Here is an 18,665-nt window from a genome sequence, read left to right on the forward strand (position 1 = left end):
TCTGTGATGTGGCTATTCTTTCCAAATGTCCTCTCTTCTGTTTAGTTCAGACAATGTTGCATTGTCTGAACAATGGGTGGGCCCCTTTCTGGTCTCAGGGTCTAACTGCACCACCCTCTCCCTACTGTGCCTCTTACAGTGCTTTGGAGGCGTTACATATATGGCCAGCAGATGTCCCCAAGAACTCTTTTTCCTCAATGGAAAGTGCTATCACACAAAGCAAATTTCCTATCAAATGTATGGTAAATTTGTGTATAAAGCTCACTGCTAACAAAGAAATTCAATTACCCTATATTTGAATTACCTGTCCTCTCTGCGTCTTCTCCCAACATTTTAAGGCCAGTTTTCCAGAACATTTCTAGGGAGGCCAAAGAGATAGTATTAATTTCCTATAAATGTCCAGTTCCCTATAAATTTCCAGATAAATGTCTGGAAATGGTTCTGACAAAACCAGGAAGGACTTAGGCCTTGTGATTGGTGCATCCTCATTCTCCAACTTACCCTCAGGAGTGTGTGCCTCACCAACATGGTCCTTCTTCACTCCTTCCCATCTCTCCTTTGGCTCCAATTTTATCTCCCCTTTTCCCACACCAGTTCCCATCCCCTACTCTCACCAACCCCTACATATTGTTTGTGATTTTCTAGGAAGGACATTGTAAACCAAGATGTCTACCAACAAACTTGACTTTCCCAAAATAATGGACATTTATGGTGGAGTTTTAGGCACCAAGAGCATTTGTGTGATATGCTTTTTTTTTTTTTTTTTGGTTAGTTAGTTAGTTTTGTAACTAATGAGAATAAGACACAAAGCCATGATTTTAGTACAGAAATAGTCATACTGTGTGTAATCTCTCCAACCAAACCTAGTTTTTAATATGATTCTCAGTCCTGAAGAAAATTGCCACCTACCCACCTTACATTTTCAATGTCTTCAGAGCTTGACTACACCAGAAATATTTCATTCCCTGCACTTATTTTTTCTCCTATTAATAATATCTCCTTTTTCATGCATATTAGGAGAAGGAGGAGGAGGAGGAGGAAGAGGGGGAAGAGGAGGGGGAAGAGGCGGAAGAGGGGAAGAAGGAAAAGGAGAAGGTAAGGAGGAGAAGAATTTTACTTCATTATAATCTCTTTTTTGGTGGTGTGGACATTCATTGAGCTAATTTGTTTTCCAAGTAATGCTTGCTGAATCCCTAAAATGAACAGGGACTTAGGCTTTCAATTATGCATCAGTTCCATATACTTGTTTGGCAAAGTTTAGTTTACAAAGCAAGACTCAGAAATGATTTTCTTCTTAATAAAAGAAAACGTAACAAAAGGGTTTTCCAGAATCTGTTGGATGGTGTACACTGTCTGCACCTTCAGATAATCTAGAACCATATTTTTCTTCAAAAGACTCTGGTGACAGACAAGAGAAGTTATAACCATCAGTGTTTTAAGTTCTGGCCTTGGGAGAATTTCTGATCACTTTTCTCTCTTCAATCTTTGTTCAAAGAACATCTGTCTTCAGTTCAATAGTTTAAACTCTAATGACCAAATCAGGAAATGTTTATTTTGTAAATTGGCCAAAAGGAAAGCAGAAGCAAGCTCAACCTTTCACTAATATTTTGTTTACAGTGATAGAAAATGCCATCAGATGAATCAGAGCCAGAGAACTCTTTTATAACAGAGCATAACATTTATTAATAAGAAGTGGAGGATTATTTTGTTTAAAATGAAAAATGTATTGAAGTAGCATTTTTAACTGTTCTGTATCATTGCCTTTTACCTCATGATGCTTTAAGGTGATGATGAATTCTTTGTAACAGAATTGGTATATACAGGGCTGTAGGTATTAAACAAATTGCAGTGCTTGCACAATACTTCAAGAATAAATATAACTGGGCTCTTCTAGAGGGTTAACTTTGAGTGAGAAGTATGGAAAATTAAAGTTAAAAAAATTTATGGTTGCACAAAATTTAGAATCAGTACTACAGTTCTAGAATCAGGACTAAGGATACTCCCATTCTAATGTGGCATTTTGTTTTGTTTTGTTTTGTGTTGTGTTGTTTTGCCAACACACGCATGCAATTCTCAGACCCCAGCTGGGTATCATACAATTGGGTATCCTACAATTCAACTCAATTCTGACACTTCCACAGATTAACAGTTCATTCCCACAAGACTACCCTCCATTTCTGATGCCAATTCCAAACCCAGTTTATTACCTTTGCTTCTGACCAACTGGCCATAAATCAGAGGTTCCCACCATTCCTTCCTTGAGTTCAATTAATTTGCTAGAGCAGCTCAAAGAACTCAGCAAAACATTGTATTTATTCACTAACTTACCAATTTATTACAAAGGATATTTAAAAAAAAAAAAAACATGAACCAACAGTCAGATGAAGAGATACAAAGGGCAAGATCCTGAGCAAAAGAGCTTCTGTCCTTGTGGAGTATGGGGCCTGGCATGGTGGCACATGGAAACATTCTATTTCCCCAATATGGAAGCTCTCCAAATCCATTCTTTGGGATTTTTATAGAGGTTTCATTACATAAAATTTATTGACTCAACCTTCATCCCCTCTCTGAGAAAACCAGGGGAGGGGACTGAAATTCCTCCCACGTATTCCTGGTTGGTTTTTCTGGCAACCAGCTCCCTTCCTTAGGTACCTTACAAAAGTCACCTCATTAACATAAACCCAGTAGTCATGGAAAGGTGCATGTCGTGAAGAACAACACACCCACTTCACCTTTATGGCTTTAAAGCCATTTCAGGAAGTGAAGACAAGAGGTTAAATATTAACAAAGGATGCTTCCATTCCTCTTATAATTCCAAGGTTTTGGCAACTGTGAGCCAGGAACAATGGATGAAGACCAATTATACGTGAGATATATAGTTTCCTTCGTCTTAATGACCAAATATGTTTTTATTCTAAATTACAACAGCACAAGGAGTTTGTGAAAAAGGTATTTCTCTTGATTTCTAGTAACAACAGTGGTAAGAGGAATGTTAGATAAATGTACAGTTGATATATCTGTAATGCGTCTATTTATATTTTTATTCCCAAAGTGTATCATTTATATTCTTAAGTTTCATGACTTTAAGGGACATAACTTCTTATAAATTGCAACAACCACAATATTTTCAATGCAGATTAATTTACAAATATTTCTACTTGGACTTCCTACTTGTATATGCCAAGACAAGAAGTTGAGTAAGGCATGGCTTGACTCTGGTGGTGCTATATATCAAGAGTTAAAGCTGTTCCTCAGAGGGGTCTATCAGAACACTATAGTTTTAGGGGTACGTGGGTGGCTCAGTCAGTTAAGCATCCGACTTTGGCTCAGGTTATGATCTCATGGTTCATAGGTTTGAACCCTGCATCTGCACTGACAGTGCAGAGACTGCTTGGGATTCTCTCTCTCTCTCTCTCTCTCTCTCTCTCTCTCTCTCTCTCTCTCAAAATAAATAAATAAATAAATAAACTTTAAAAAATGTTTTTTTAATTTTTTAATATAATTTATCGTTAAATTGGCTTCCATACAACACCTAGAGAGGGAGGGAGGCAAACCATAAGAGACTCTTAAATACAGAGAACAAACTGAGGGTGGATGTGGGGGTAGGGGAGAGGGGAAAGTGGGCAGTGGGCATTGAGGAGGACACTTGGGATAAGCGCTGGATGTTGTAAAAAAATATTTTTAAAAAAAGAACATTACACTTTAAAATATAACGATTTTAAAGAATCCCATTTTTATTTTATTTTATTATTTTATTTTATTTTATTTTATTTTATTTTATTTTATTTTATTTTTGAGAGAGAGAATGAGCAGGGGAGAGAGTCAAAGGTATAGAGAAAGCGAGAGAGAGAGGGAAAGAGAGAGAGAGAGAGAGAGAGCGAGAGACCTAAGCAGCCTCCATGCTGAGCCTGATGTAGGGTTCATTCCTATGTCCCTAGGACCTTGACCTGAGCCAAAACCAAGAGTCAGAGGCTCAATGGACTGAGCCACCCAGGCACCCCAAGGAGCTCCATTTAAACAGGCTTTGAGCAAGGACTCAGACCATCAGGTAGGGACAGTTAGATATCAGATTTTGAGCAATCAGTATGAGATCAGATTCCAAGGGTTCAGCTTGGATCAAGACAAGAAGCAGAAGCCCAACATGAAGGGTGCAGGCAGCGTGCCCACCAGAACTAGCACAGAGGAGACAGTCATAAAAGGACACAATAAGGCTGTGCCCGCTGATCCAAGGGCTGAAACCAAACATCCCGTGAAGTGGTTTTAAAAATAAGGGTAGATAAACTTGACAGATGGCATGAGAAGACAGTTTTTTATTCATTCAATAAATATTTATAGCACCTCTTATGTGTCAGGCACTCTGTTAGGTGCTAAGGATATAGTCATGAATAAAGCAGATTTGGTTCCTGCCTGAGTTTATAAACCAGTGGGAAGGCAGACTTTTTTTTTTTTAATCATCACACATGTAAAAAATATACACTAAAAAATAGCCTTAGTCTTAAGTGCTATGAAGGGAAAATATAAGAAACAGTATGAGGTATATTTTTATTTCAGAATCAAGGAAGACTTTCTGAGAAACCAACTTTTAACTGAGACATGGAGGGTTGGTAGAGGTTAGATAGACAGAAGGAGAGAAGAAGAGGGTTAAGGTAGAGGTAAGGAAACAAGGGCAGGGGCTGTGAAGGAGGATGAGCTCACTGGATACAGGGATGAGATAGAAGTCCATCAAGACTGGAACACAGTAAGGAGGGGAGAGCAATGAACATGAGACCAGGCACCTGCAGGCCACTGAAGGCCATAGTAGGATTTTGGATTTTCTGCCAAGGGGAATGGAAAGCCATTGAAAGGCTTCAACCAGGGATGTAAATTGTTAAGAATGGCACTTGCTTCAGAAGGTCACCTCAGCTTCTTAAATTGAAGCAGGGAGAAAGTGGAAGCTAAGAGAGGAGTCAGGAGGTTTCTACCTGATCAGATGAGAGCTGACAGTGGCTTGGGCTGGGGTTGGTTGGCAGGGGATAGAGGGAAACCAGAGGGAGTCATTTTTCAACTGCCCTCTGCTCTAGCAGAGAGGTGAAGCCCACCCAACCTCTACTTGGGGTCCCCATTGGGGCATCCATCCCAACTTCTGTCAACCATTTCCATCCAATGGGCCTGTCCACATCAGATGAAAGAACTCAAGACCACCCCAGCAGTTACCTAGATTAGTAGCCCCCCAAAAGCTTCTTATAACGAAGATTCATTTAAAAACTATTTTGTTAGATTGAACTACCACATTGCATGCTAATTCTTTTGCATTTGTTTGGCAAGAGATGTCTGAAATACTAGAGCCAAACACACTAGAACTGACCTAACCACAGGAAAAGCAATGTTGCTTAGTTGAAAATCTGCAAGAAACTCATCATTTATTATTAACGTCACCATGGGCACAGAAGGCTTTGATATGGATGCTGGAGATACCTGCCTGCTTTCAACCAGGCACGACAACCTCACACTCTCTTTTTCCCTGCCCCAGAGCATTTAATTCGCGAGGAAGAAGCTTTCTCAGTGGTTTGCCCTCCAGACCATTGGCACGATAGTAGAAGTTTTAAGTGCAGAAATCAAATCATTTCAAAAGGGATGTGGGATTTGCTCTCAACACAATTTGGAAAACCACAAGGTTTAGTAGAAACAGGGCCGGAAAAGGAAATGAGGGCTTCTGAGCAGGCCTGCCTGCTGGGCACAGCCCATGTCATTTAAATATGACACCCATGCTTGTCACCTAGCTCTACAGTTCCCAGCTCTTTACCACACTTCTAGATGCCCCAAGGCAGAAAACACTTAGGACCTCGATTCCTGTGCCCAGTTCTTGGCCAGACACATAATATGTACAACTGGATCACATTAGGTATCACAGCTGAGTGCTTCGAGCTCCCAGAGGCACACAGACCAAGCAGGGTTGGGGTGGGAAGGAAGGTGGGAAGAGCCATGACCTCTGGATTTCATAGATGACACACTACAGAGTGCATAACTGGGAAATCAGAGGCACAGCACCCTCTCATCTTGCCAGCCATTCGTGCCAATAATTTCATTTAATAAGCTCCCCTTCCCAGTCTGCTAAGTCTTCCCCTCTGCTACAGGGAGTATTGATTCCTATAAATCAGAGGGAAGATGAGCTCCCTTTATCAATTCCCAGTATTGGCTGTGTAGCATTCATTCATTCCTTATTGATTCAACAAATGATTGAATGCCACATACTGGGCTCCTTAGACAAGTTGCTCAACCTCCCTGAGTGCCAGAGGTCTCATTTGTACACTGGGGATCATATCCCCATTGCAAGGGGACTTTGACAATTAAATGAGATCATACTTTTAAAGTACCAAGGACAGTGGCAATTAGTAGCTGCTCCATCTGTTTTCCTTTCTCTTTGCACTGTACTTGTCACTCCTTCAATGCGGTCTTTCTTTTTGCTGAACTTGTACCCACTCAGAAAAAGAGGCAGATACACAGCCCTTGGAGTTGCCAGGGGAGATTCTATAGCAAATATTCTATAGCCATATTTATGCGCATGGGAGAATAAATAGGAAACCCTTGCAGTTCTTTGTAGTCTCAGGACATAGACCTCTGTTGGCCTGGAATCACATCTCCATGACTGTGGGATGCTTTTGCTTCCCCTTCTCTCTGCTGATGCTATGGCAATTTCTAATGTGCTGCCTTTGGGAGGTCAGGTGAATCTTGTTCTCACTCTGTGGGCCCCCCAAATCGGGCATTTTCTGTGCTCTTAAGGGAAGAGCTTCTTTAGCTGACCTCTGGATTTCCCATGAAGACACAAAGCTCTGTTCTGCTGCAGCAGAGGGTCTGAAAGGTCTCAGGAACATCTTGTTATTTGAAAAAGTACCATAAAATACCAAGCAAGGCTGACCACACGGCAATTGACAAAAATAAAATATTCATCAGAGGACATTACTAGGAAGAAAACAGCATAGTTAATTTCATGAAAACTCCATTGTAATAGAGGAACAAAATTAATCATGCAATACTGTTACGACTTCTGAGCCTCAAAGCCAACATAAAATAATTGAGAAAAAAATGAAATAAAACAAATCTATGGCATACATGTGGAGGATGCACATTTGGAAGTTGATGGAAAAATAACAATAAGGTTCAAGCAATGCAAATGCTGGCTGGAATCCTCTCATTTACTTAGGAAGACACAACTTACATTTTGCTCATGTTAATGCCAATAGTCATATCTTGTTTGCATATATTTGGTGAGAGCATTAGTGAAGTAGGAAGAAGTGAAACCGAAGAGCAAAAGGTTGGCAAAATAAGAATAGGGTTAGCTTTGCTAGCCTCAAACACAAAATTCTGCATGCTCCATAGTATACGTTGTCCTACATAAAGTGCCTAGCAAGTCCATTTTTTAAAATTCTGTCTCACTGTGGGCATCATTGAGAAAAATTCCTCCCTCTGAAGGCGTGCATTCCAGAGAGCCGAGCTTGTAAAGAAAAGTGGCTAAAAATAAAGGAGCAACTACAACTATGGGGCACCTACTCTCTGCTGTGGTCTATGACAGGCACCTAATATATACTGGCTGCTTTGAGCCACATCAGTGAATCAAAGTGAGGGACGCAATGAGGGCAGACAGGAGAAACTGCCTAAGGGTCTGGAATCATGGCCTCTGATCCTACCTCTATGAAAATTGCTGCATGGTCTCAGGCAAGCCACACACTCTGTGCCTCAACCACCCCATCCACTAAATGGGAATAATAATCATTGTTGTGCCTACCTCAGATGATTTCTGAAAGGAACAAATAAGATAGTAAAGTGTACAAAACAAATAAAACACAAATGCCAAGAATTTTGCTTTGTTTTGCCTCGCTTTGCTTTTAGATCTCTTTGAATTTGGAATAACTTATCAAAGGAATAAATACTCTAAACCTATCGAGACACAGCCTCAGCCTGTTGCTACAGGCTTTTGCAGAGGGTGGGGTATTGAATTTATCTTCCTTTTATGATTGATGTAACCCTTGCAGAGCTCCTCATTATTCATGCCTGGCTCTAATTATGGAGCTCCTGGAATGAAGGGCAGGTTAAGCAAGTAGTTGGGTTATACTCCCCGCCCCCAGGAATCTTGGAGTCTCTCCAGATATTTAAAGAGATTGGATTTGTGGGATAAACTTCCCATTTATTTCTCCAACTCCAGCAACACCCAAGCACTCCTACATCTTTATATTTCAGAAAGTGATGGTAACCCAACCATCTTGCTTCTGCATTTTCCCTTTCCAATGACATCCATGTCCACTTTCCCCTCTCATTCCAAGGACTCTGTAGAAATGCATCTGTGTGATCCCAACAACCCTTTTCAAACAGAGATGTGACATACAGGCCTTAAATAATCTGCATCACTGTTTGGGTAATTCAGAGTGGATGACATAGATGATGTTGTTCCCACCTTTTCACAGAGTCTGAGCACTTTAGATTCCCCACAGACCTTCCTAATAACACAGTTTGACACACTGCATGTGTAAATGAAGGAAGTTTGGTCTAAGGAGGCTCAAAACTTGCTGGATATCTGGACCTGGAAAGTGTATCACTTACACCAGTTCTCTTTTCCTTTCAATATCAGGAGTCCTCCCCTGGGAGATGAGGAGTATAGCCAGAAAGTACATCTCTGTGGGCTGCCAAGAGAAGTGGCAAAAGACCCTGGAAAACCTAGTGTTAGAAATCTGGAGACATGGGCATCCATGAGGTATGAAGAAGTCTTTCCATGTTTCCCAGACAGATTCTATGAGAAACAGAAAAGGAAATGTATATGGTCAAAAATGGCAAATTTATGTACTGAAGCTAACATAACCAAGGGCCTAAGACCTAAGTGATGTGATCTAGAACCCAGAGAATCAGAAACAATTAGGGAAACAAGGCACAACATATCAAGAGATGTCAAGAAATGCTGTTGTTTAAATATAGAACAAAAATAGAGGTTCAGGCATTCTTCCTTATTAATTTCTATTATAAAACTTAATGTAATGTTTAAAAGCGGAAGTCTATGATAACAGAAGTATTTCAAAAAATGTAAAGGATTTGCACATACATACAAAACTATACCTATTTTCAGTAATAATTTATTTTGAATTCTTACTTTTAATGAATTATTTTTATCTCATCAAAGTAACCAATTTACTTGGTTATAAAATCAAATAACACAGAAAAGTTTAGGATAAAAAAAAAGTCCTACCTGACCTCTCCCTTTCCTCTACCTGAAGCAACCATTTTTGTCTTCCTTAACTGTTTTTTCATTGTTTTCTTTTAGCAATTTTCATATCTCTAATAGGCTTAGACTGATATTTCTTGATTTATCAATTAACTTATCATTTTTGTATCTGGCTATATTTTGCATTTTTCTTGTCATCAGGTGAACAACTAAATATATGGTTAAATTAAACTAAGCAGACTTCCTTCCTACAGGGATTTTTATGACTTATGAGACCACTAAGGTATGATGCTATATATGCACTGTTATCTCTAGGTAGAAGGTAATGGGCTTACTTACTCATTTATCTCTGTGCTTTGATGTTTTTCCAAGTTTCTTGTGTAGAATTTTTCTTTATACTCCCCAAATCTAGAAGAAACATAGATTAATAAAGCTTAAACAGGGAGACATCTAGTTAGAAATAGCGAAATAAAGATATGTCTACTATCAAGCAAAAACAAAACAGTGAGAGAGGGAGAGAACAAGAGAGTTGGAAAGGAGGTAAATCCATCCTCACTGAAGTTAGAAAATATGCATAACCCATATGTTAAGTTTTTATCAAAGATATGAAATACTCAAAAATATTTTTGTTCCCACATGACAGAAAAATTTCTGTGTTATATAAGCAAGACCTTGTAGAGCCCAAAGTAGAATTCCCTTATTTAGGACAGCAAGCCAGGGGTTTGAGAGACTATTGGCATTGGCATTGAAGTCTTGCTCTTCTATGGGGTTAAGAGGACAAAGAAAGAAATCACAGCCATGCTGTCTTCTCAAGGTGCCAGGTTCTGGTGTGGCTAGGGAGGTTTTTTTCCTTGCAGCTGCTTCCTACAATCAGTTGAACAGATAAAACAAAGTAAACACTTAAAACACTCAGAAGAGAGAAAGAAATCAAACAGAACAATGTCTAGGAATGAAAATTGTGCAAAATAAATAAGTAAAGATTTTGTTGCTTTCTCACATTAGGGTGTTCTGGACAGAATGAGGAATTACTCATCATTAAATAAAACACATGGGGCACCTGGGTGGCTTAATCGGTTAAACACCCGAATTCAGCACAGGTTATGATCTTGTGGTTCACGGGTTCAATCCCCGCATTGGGCTCTGTAGGCTCTGTGTTGACAGCTCAGAGCCTGGAGCCTTCTTCAGATTCTGTGTCTCCCTCTCTTTCTGCTCCCCCCCCCCCCCGCTCACACTCTCTCTTTCTCTCTCTCTCTCTCAAAAATAAATAAACATTATTTTTTTAATAAAACACAGAATGAGGAAGCAGAGAGCCATTAAAGGTTCATGGCTGGTATAACAGATTATACTATTGTCAACAAGTATTTATTCTCGCCCATCCTCTGCCTGTGTAGTGTGCTGCCCCTTTTCATTAATGCAGAATTTGACCACATGACTTTCTTTGCTCGGTGTAATGTTAGCAAAATTGACATAATCTGGGGTTTCTAATGAGATTGCAAGATTGGGTATATTCTCTCTAGGCTTTGCCATTGCTATTAAAAAATATCACGTAATTGTATCATCCATCATGGAGCCCCAGAAGTAAATAAAATCGGTGCTTAGCGACAAAAAAGATAAGCCATAGACTAGGATAAAATATTGGCAAAACACTGACTATACAAAGAACTCTTAATATTCAATAATAAAAAATAATAATAATTCTATTTTAAAATGAGCAGAAGATATGAACAAACACAGGAGGATACACAGATGGCAAATAAGCACATAAAATTCTCAACATCATTTATCATTAAGAAATGGAAAATTAAAATGCAGTACCTGCATATGCTTATTAGAATAACTAAAATACAAAAAAAGAAAAATATGCAATGTTGGAAAGGATGCAAAATACTAGGAACTCTCATTAATTGCAGGTAGGTATGTAAAATGCTACAGTCACTTTAGAAAAAGATGGCAGTTTCTTACAAAGATAATTACAGTCTTGCCACGTAACTCTGCAGTCGTGCTTACCCAAATGAGCTAAAAACATGTCTACACAAAACCTAAACAAAAAAGTTTATAGCAGTTCTGTTTATACTCCCCCAAAACTGGAAACAACCAACATATCCTTCAATAGGTGAATATATAAATAAGCCATGGTACACTCACTAGTCAGTGATAAAAAGAAACAAACTTTCTGGCAACAAAGACATGGAGGAGACTTAAATGCATATTTCTAAGGCAAGGAGGCCAGAGAGAAAAGGCTGCATACTATAGGATTCCAATTATACGACATTCCAGAAAAGGCAAAACTAATATAGGGGCAATGAAATGTTCAGTTGTTGCTAAGGGTTTAGAGGAAGGGAGGAAGAGATAAGTCAGTGAAACAGCATTTTTATGGTGGTGAAAATATTTTGTATAATACTGTAATGACAGCTCATGACATTATGCATTTATCAAAATCCACAAAACTTTACAACACAAAAAATGAGCCTTAATTAAAGCAAATTTTAACAATTCATTTAGGTGGTTGGGGCATCCCAAGAATCCATGCAGACCATGACAAGAGAATCTAATTCTAGAGATCTAAAGATCTAAAGATCTAGATCTTGAGATCTAGAGATCTAAAAAATCTAAAAAAATTGTATTAAAAATACATGAAACAAACATTGAAAAGGCTTAGGGGGAAATGTGTTGACCAAAGTAAATTTGGAAATGAGTAGAGTCTGTAAGACTAAAGGCAAAAGGAATTGAACACAAGCACTGCACTCTAGTTACCTTGTGTCCCACAAGATATGGGCTATTAATTCTGAGTTGGCTGTGGATGTCCAATGAAAATGAACATCAAAGAGATGGTGGATGGTGGGAGCCAGTTTTCTTAGAAGAAGGAGTAGAAGGTTGCCTATCAGCCAGAGGAACTAGCTAGCATGACCTGTGTGGTAATGGATTTGAGTTGGAGACCTCCAAAAGAACTAAGGTTTAACCTAAGATATACTTCATTATATTTAAAAATATTTATACATATATGAATAAATATTTGGTTAGTATGCACACATATATTTTTGCTCTGTCAGTTAACAGGGCCTACAAGAAATGACACCACAGTAGAAATGAGCACACCTAGTACCCAGATCTTGGTTTCTAAAACCATTTTCCAAGAAGGGATGAGGTGTATTGTAGAAATGGCAGATTCTAGCACTAAGACAGGAAATATGTAAGATGAGCCTGGAGCCTCTTACAACCCAGAAAGTAAGAAAGTGCTCAAAGAAAGAAAGAAAACGAAATATCCAATCACCCCTAGGAGGCACAACAATAGACAAGTGAAAGAGCTCCCAACAGCCAAAGCTGTAACAATTTAAGCAACAGTGAAAATGTCACTTTATTTCTGTGAACTCCTTCTCCAGAATCAATAACCTCAATCTAATCATAAAAAAAAAGAAAAGAGAAAAATTCCAGTAAAAGTGCATCCTGTAATACACCCAACCAGAACTCCTTAAAACTGTCAAGGACACTGAAGCTAGGGGAAGTTATGAAACTGTCACAGCCAAGAGCCTAAAGAGACAGGACAACTAAATGTAATATGGTATCCCAGATAGGACCTTGCAAGACAAAGCAGACCCTTGGTTAAAACTAAAGAAATGTGGATAAACTATGAATTTCAGTCAATAACAATGTGTCAGTATTGCCTCACTAATTATAACAAATTTACTATACTATACTAACATAGGCTATTTAAAATAGTAACTATGTGAGGAGTGGTATATGGGCTCAGTACTATTTCTGTAAATCTAAAATTGCTCTAAAAAATAAAATTTATTGATAAAAAAAAAAAACTAAAAACATGGCAGAGATCTGACCCTGAATCTAAATCAGGAACCAAGTCCGGCAAGACCCATAGCAGAAGGCAGAGCTTCAACCCTAAGTGGAAGTCCAGGCCTAAGTGACCTGACCCAAAGCTGGAAAGGAAATTCTGAAAATTCTTGGAATTCCTGAAATAGAGGACATGCAACCTCAACTTCACTAAATATTGACAAATTGCTCCCCAAAATGGTTCTACTATTTAAACTCCCACAAAGAACATGAGCTTTTATCTACTTCCATTATTTCTACCACATGGCAACACAAATACTTTAATTTTTACTAATATAACCAATGAAGTATTTTATTTTCATGAATTTGTATATTAGTGATCCCTAGTAAAGATGGAAATCTTCTATCAATAAATACTTCCTTAGGCATTTCAACAGGTAAGGGTTTTTGTTTTGTTTTGTTTTGTTTTGTTTTGTTTTGTTTTGTTTTGTTTTGTTTTGTTTTGTAAAAAATATGACTCCAGGGGCACCTGGGTGGCTCAGTCTGTTGAGTATCCAACTTCAGCTCAGGTGATGATCTCTCAGTCAGTGAGTTTGAGCCCTGAGCCAGGCCCAGAGCCTGGAGCCTGCTTCAGATTCTGTGTCTCCCTCTCTCTCTGCCCCTCTCCCACTTGTGTTCTCTCTCTCTCTCTCTCTCTCTCTCTCTCTCTCTCTCTCTCTCTCTCAAAAATAAATAAACATTAAAAACTATTTTTTAAATATGACTCCAATAATATTATTGTGAAATTAACAATACAGGTTTCCTCTGCTATTGGAAACTAGAGCATACTGAAGAAAACCTTTGTAAACTGAAACAGGTTAAAGCAAAGAAGCAATTACTATTAATTTATATGGAATTTTTTTGAGCATTCCTAGACCCAAAACATAATCCCTTAGGTTTTTCTGATAGCATAAGGACACATCTTGCTATCAGATGCACAGAATAAATCAAGATAAAGCACAGATGCTCACACAGTTCAAAACTCTGGCAGCTTGATGCTGAGATGCTGAGTGTCGTTCCTAGGAAGGAGCTGAGCAGGGCCACTCTCACTGCTTTAGGTGCACACTAACAACAGCTCACTGCAGAACAAATGCTGACCACTACTTTTGCTTTTCACCTTTTTTCGTAAAAGCTAAGATGCTTTTTGGATTTCTTTAGGTGATAGAAAACAGGTACTAATGTAGGTTTTTTGTAAAAGCAAAGTAGTGTAATGCAAACTTTTGATAAGTGGGGGATACCTGTAATTTCTTTGTAATATCTTAACAACTTGTCCAAGTTCAATGTTCCCTTATTTAAAACATTTTTTAAAAGTTGGTTTGCTGGATAAGGATCCAAACAATGTCTACACATTGCTTTTAGAGTATATGTACCATAAGTCTCTCTTAATATATAACAATTCTCTCTCTCTCTTGTGCTATTTCATTTTTGAAAAAAACTAAATCATTTGTCTTATAGAATATCTGTATTTGGCTGATTAAATTCTTGTTATGTCATTTAACATGGCCTATATTCTCCATATTTTCTCTAAACTGGGAGTTAGACCTAGAGGCTGGATCAGATATGGCTTATTTCTTTTGTTAACAATATTAAATAATGTTTCTGTATACTTCCTCTCGCCTTACACCAAAATAAAGGTAATGTTCTGTTTGCCCCTCTTAGTGATGCAAAGATTTAATTAGTGGACTCAGGTCATGACAGGCTGATCCATCTATTACAAAGTTTTTCATCTAATGTTTCTTATCTAATGGTTTTAGCAACTTTTGATGTCCACCATCTAGATCCATTAAGGTTTGTAAATGTGGTTTTCTATTTCTATCATTTCTTCTAATTTTTCACCTAGGATTCTTTTAAAAAAATAAATAAATAACTCTCCTTTACCAATTATTTTCCTGCTCTGAAATGCAGTTCATGCAAGAAAGACAACTGACTTTCTCACTTGAAATACAAACTAAGAGGGACACCTGGGTGGCTCAGTCGGCTAAGTGTCCGACTCTAGATTTCAGCTCAGGTCATGATCTCACAGTTCTTGGGTTCAAGACTTGAATCAGGCTCAGCGCTGACAGTGCTGAACCTGCTTCGGATTATCTCTCTCCCTCACTCTCTGATCCTATTCTCTCTGTGTCTCAAAAATAAATAAATAAACATTTAAAAAAAACAAAATACAAACTAAGAATCTGAGAAACATTGCAACCATTTCCTCTGCCAGTGAATAAGGGAAGCTGACTCAGGAAGCATAGCATAGGGATTTCTTCAGCATGCAATTCCTTTTCCAATGCAATTAGTTGAGCACTGAACGCTTCATGCCAACCCTCCTCATGTTCACCCTCTGAGTCATCCTATTGAGAGCCTTTGCCAGGGCTTCATGTGGAGAATACCTAGACATTATCTGTACCAAGCAGACTGTGTAGAAACCTGTGTAACAGGAACTGACAGTGACGTTGTCTCTTTTGGTGTTACTGATCAGGTCTGATTGTCTTTGAGGCAGCTTGACATTGTGAGGGACTAGAAGCAACATGTGGTAGCCCACCTGGCACATTTTCACTTTACATGATTTCTTTCCCTGTATCTCTTAGGATATATGTCAGCACTGATAAACAGACATGCAACAATCTTTAAAAATCACACCAAAACTTATGTTAGTGTCTTCTTTATGCTTAAGATATTTCTTTTGGTACAATACCAGGAAAAAGACCACTGAAAAAATCTCTTTAAGCCTAGAAAAGGTCAAATGTCCTCCATTAAGAGGAACTATCTTTAATCAGTCCCTTGCTATACACTATTATTATTCCAAGTGCTTTAAAATGCATAATTTAATTTTGACTTTACAAAAACCCTGCAATGTTGTTTTATAAATAAGTACAATGCCCATGGTTGTTCAGAGTATTGAGTAGTGGAACTGATATGGTAACCTAGATCAGTATTATTCCAAGGTCTGTATTCTTTCCCTTAATCCCACACAACCATACATATTTATTTAATACCTTTGATGTATTAATATCCAAGGCACTGTTCAAAGTGCTAGAGAAACAGCAATACGATGGTAACTACCCTCTACAACTCTGCTACTTGTTACCCAAAGTGTGGTCTGAGGTCCAATAGCAAAGACTATCACCTGAAAGCTTGTTACCTATGAAGTATCTAGGATTTCATCCCAAACTTACTGAATCAGAATCTGTATTTTAAGAAACCTAGATATTTCATATGTACATAAACATTATGTTCAAGATGCAGAGATGAAGAATTTTCAATCTAGTGAAAATAGCACACAGACATTTAAAAAGTTACCTAACCACATAGACAAGCCATAGATGCATAGACATTGAGTACTGCAAGAAGTCAGCACTATGGGAACACATATGAACTAGAAAGTGTGTAGCACAGATCCTAGAAAGACTGTTTGCAGGAGATAGAGTTCATGCTGAGTCATGCAGAATGCTTTGACTGGAAAAATTGAGAGTTTATTCTGAGTAGAAAGACTGTGACAAGACAGACATCAAGGTGAAGACATTTATAGAAATTATGAGAACCAGGGTTGAATACCCAAAATGGCCACTCACCAGATTCTCCAGGAAAGGGCAGAAGCTCTGGTTTCATCTGTTCACCTAAGATTTTACCCACAGTCTAGCACTTTATTGGTATTCAATAAATATTTGTTGAATGAGAGGCACTTCTTAAAAGCTTCTTTTAAGCAGCTTTTTAAGCTGCATGACTCACCTTGAACTCTACCTCCTCCAAGCAGTCTTTCCAGGATCTGTGCTACACTTCTTACTAAAATATTTTATATGTTTTTAACTTTCCTAATAGTTATTGACATTTTCTAAATGAGTATGTTGGGGGTGGTGTTACCTTGAGGAGAGATGTTCAGCCATTCCAGTCCAGAAACTTCCTTGAAAAAAAAAATGTATACACAGGATTAATTTCTTTAAGTGCTGTGCAGAGATCAGAAAATTACATAAGCATCTTATTTTATAGATGGATATATTATAGCCAGTATTTAGGAATATTTCCTTAGAATAGGGTCATAAATTGGAACTACTTAATGAAAAATATATAAACACTTTAAAGCTTTTAATCAGACTGCCAAATTGATTTTCAAAAATTATATTCCCTTTAGCTATATCCTGATCTGGAAGAACTGCTTAAGCAAAAGAAGGTACAAAGAAGTGGATTAACTATTTGATGAATAACAGATAATTGCTTCTATGTTGAGTTATTATCATTTTCTAGGAAATTTTATAGCCGCTTTACATATTTTATCTCTGATTCTCAGCACAGTCTCTAAAAGATATATTATTATTGCCATTTTACAGATAAGGAAACAAAGGCTGAGAGGTGCTTAATAGCTATTGCCAAAGTCACAAACCTATTAAATGTTGAAGTGAGAATTTGAAACCAAATCTCTAAGTCCCTGAGATCTATACTTTTCTACTATACCAAGACTCCTGTTCTGGCCATCTACTGCTGCAAAACAAATTACCCCAAATCCAATGGCTCGAAAAAGCCACCTCTCTTATATCTCCCAATTTTGTGGCTAGGCAATTCTTTCTCTCCACATGTTATTAGCTGGGGCAGTTCATGTGCAGGTAAAGTATTCACATCCAAGGTAGTTCATTCACACCACGGCAAGTCAATGCTAGCTGGAAGTTCATCTAGAACCACCCATTGGGGGCCTTAGTTCTTTTCTACATGGGTGTCTGCACTGGAATGATTGAGTTTTCTCACAGTATGAAAACTGAGTTCCAAGAAAATTATGCTAAGATACAGGAAATATAAGATTATAATCTCTTATGATGTGGGCCCTAAAACCAGTACAGAATAATTTCTACCATATTTACTTCTTCAGAGCAGTCATAGAACCCACCCAGATTTAAAAGAAAGATGTATAGATATAGACCCCTATACCAGTGTCAGTCATCTTTAATTTATCACATTCCCTAAAATAGAATGCCAAAAGTACATACATTCAAGTTATACATCATATATAATTATTCCAGAATAGTCACAAATGCTAATACCTCAGTGAAAAATGTTGTTTTCCATTATAAGCCCTTCCATTCCATTCTGTTTTCTGTAACCATGTACATGAATTATTTTGAGAAAAAATAAAGGCATTTTCTTCAGATTTTACTATAAAGTTTCTGTTTATTTCAGAAACAAGAAGTGGTCAGAGAGAATGCTGAATCATGGAAAGCGTATTTTGCTCTTTTAGTTTTTCTCCTTTGCTATATGACCTGGCTGGCTAAGTCACCAGCAGGAAACTGCAATTTGAGAAGTGACAACTCTCTGGATGCAAGACACAGTTTCCAGGATGATAGCAGTTAGATAAATGCTCCTGTTTTCTCAATAAAGCAATGCAAGCAGTGTGCTTCATCGGTAACTGCTGAAGAGAGCCCTAGTTTTCCCAATTATAGGATAAAATTGGCCTGGCTTCCTCAGAGTCTTTAAGTCTGGTTAGAATTCAAATGAGGTTCCTTCCCATTTTGCAAATCCATGCAGATCTCATTCTAAGCCAACACAGGTGTATCTGGCTTGCTGGCAACTATAAGCATTCTTGACATATTTACACTCCATTAAAAATTTCCCTTCCTCCCACATCTGTGTTGAGATCCCCCACTCATAGTTGGCTGAGTGCACTGGTTTCGAGAATCAACCA

At 38.1% G+C, this 18,665-nt stretch overlaps 2 long non-coding RNA genes across 2 annotated transcripts; one reads left to right on the plus strand and one right to left on the minus strand.

The window, feature by feature from the left end:
• Window positions 1-304: 304 nt before the first annotated feature.
• Window positions 305-16,901, minus strand: LOC122240891. Its single transcript, XR_006220655.1, has 4 exons — window positions 16,859-16,901; window positions 9,527-9,595; window positions 8,575-8,761; window positions 305-358 (listed from the first exon to the last, which is right to left on the minus strand). It is a non-coding gene; the product is annotated as an uncharacterized LOC122240891 (long non-coding RNA).
• On the plus strand, window positions 8,644-18,371 carry LOC122240893. Its single transcript, XR_006220657.1, has 3 exons — window positions 8,644-8,725; window positions 17,127-17,165; window positions 18,164-18,371. It is a non-coding gene; the product is annotated as an uncharacterized LOC122240893 (long non-coding RNA).
• The last annotated feature ends 294 nt before the right edge of the window (window positions 18,372-18,665 follow it).

The sequence above is a fragment of the Panthera tigris genome, chromosome C1, assembly GCF_018350195.1.
Source record: "Panthera tigris isolate Pti1 chromosome C1, P.tigris_Pti1_mat1.1, whole genome shotgun sequence".
NCBI lineage: Eukaryota > Metazoa > Chordata > Mammalia > Carnivora > Felidae > Panthera > Panthera tigris.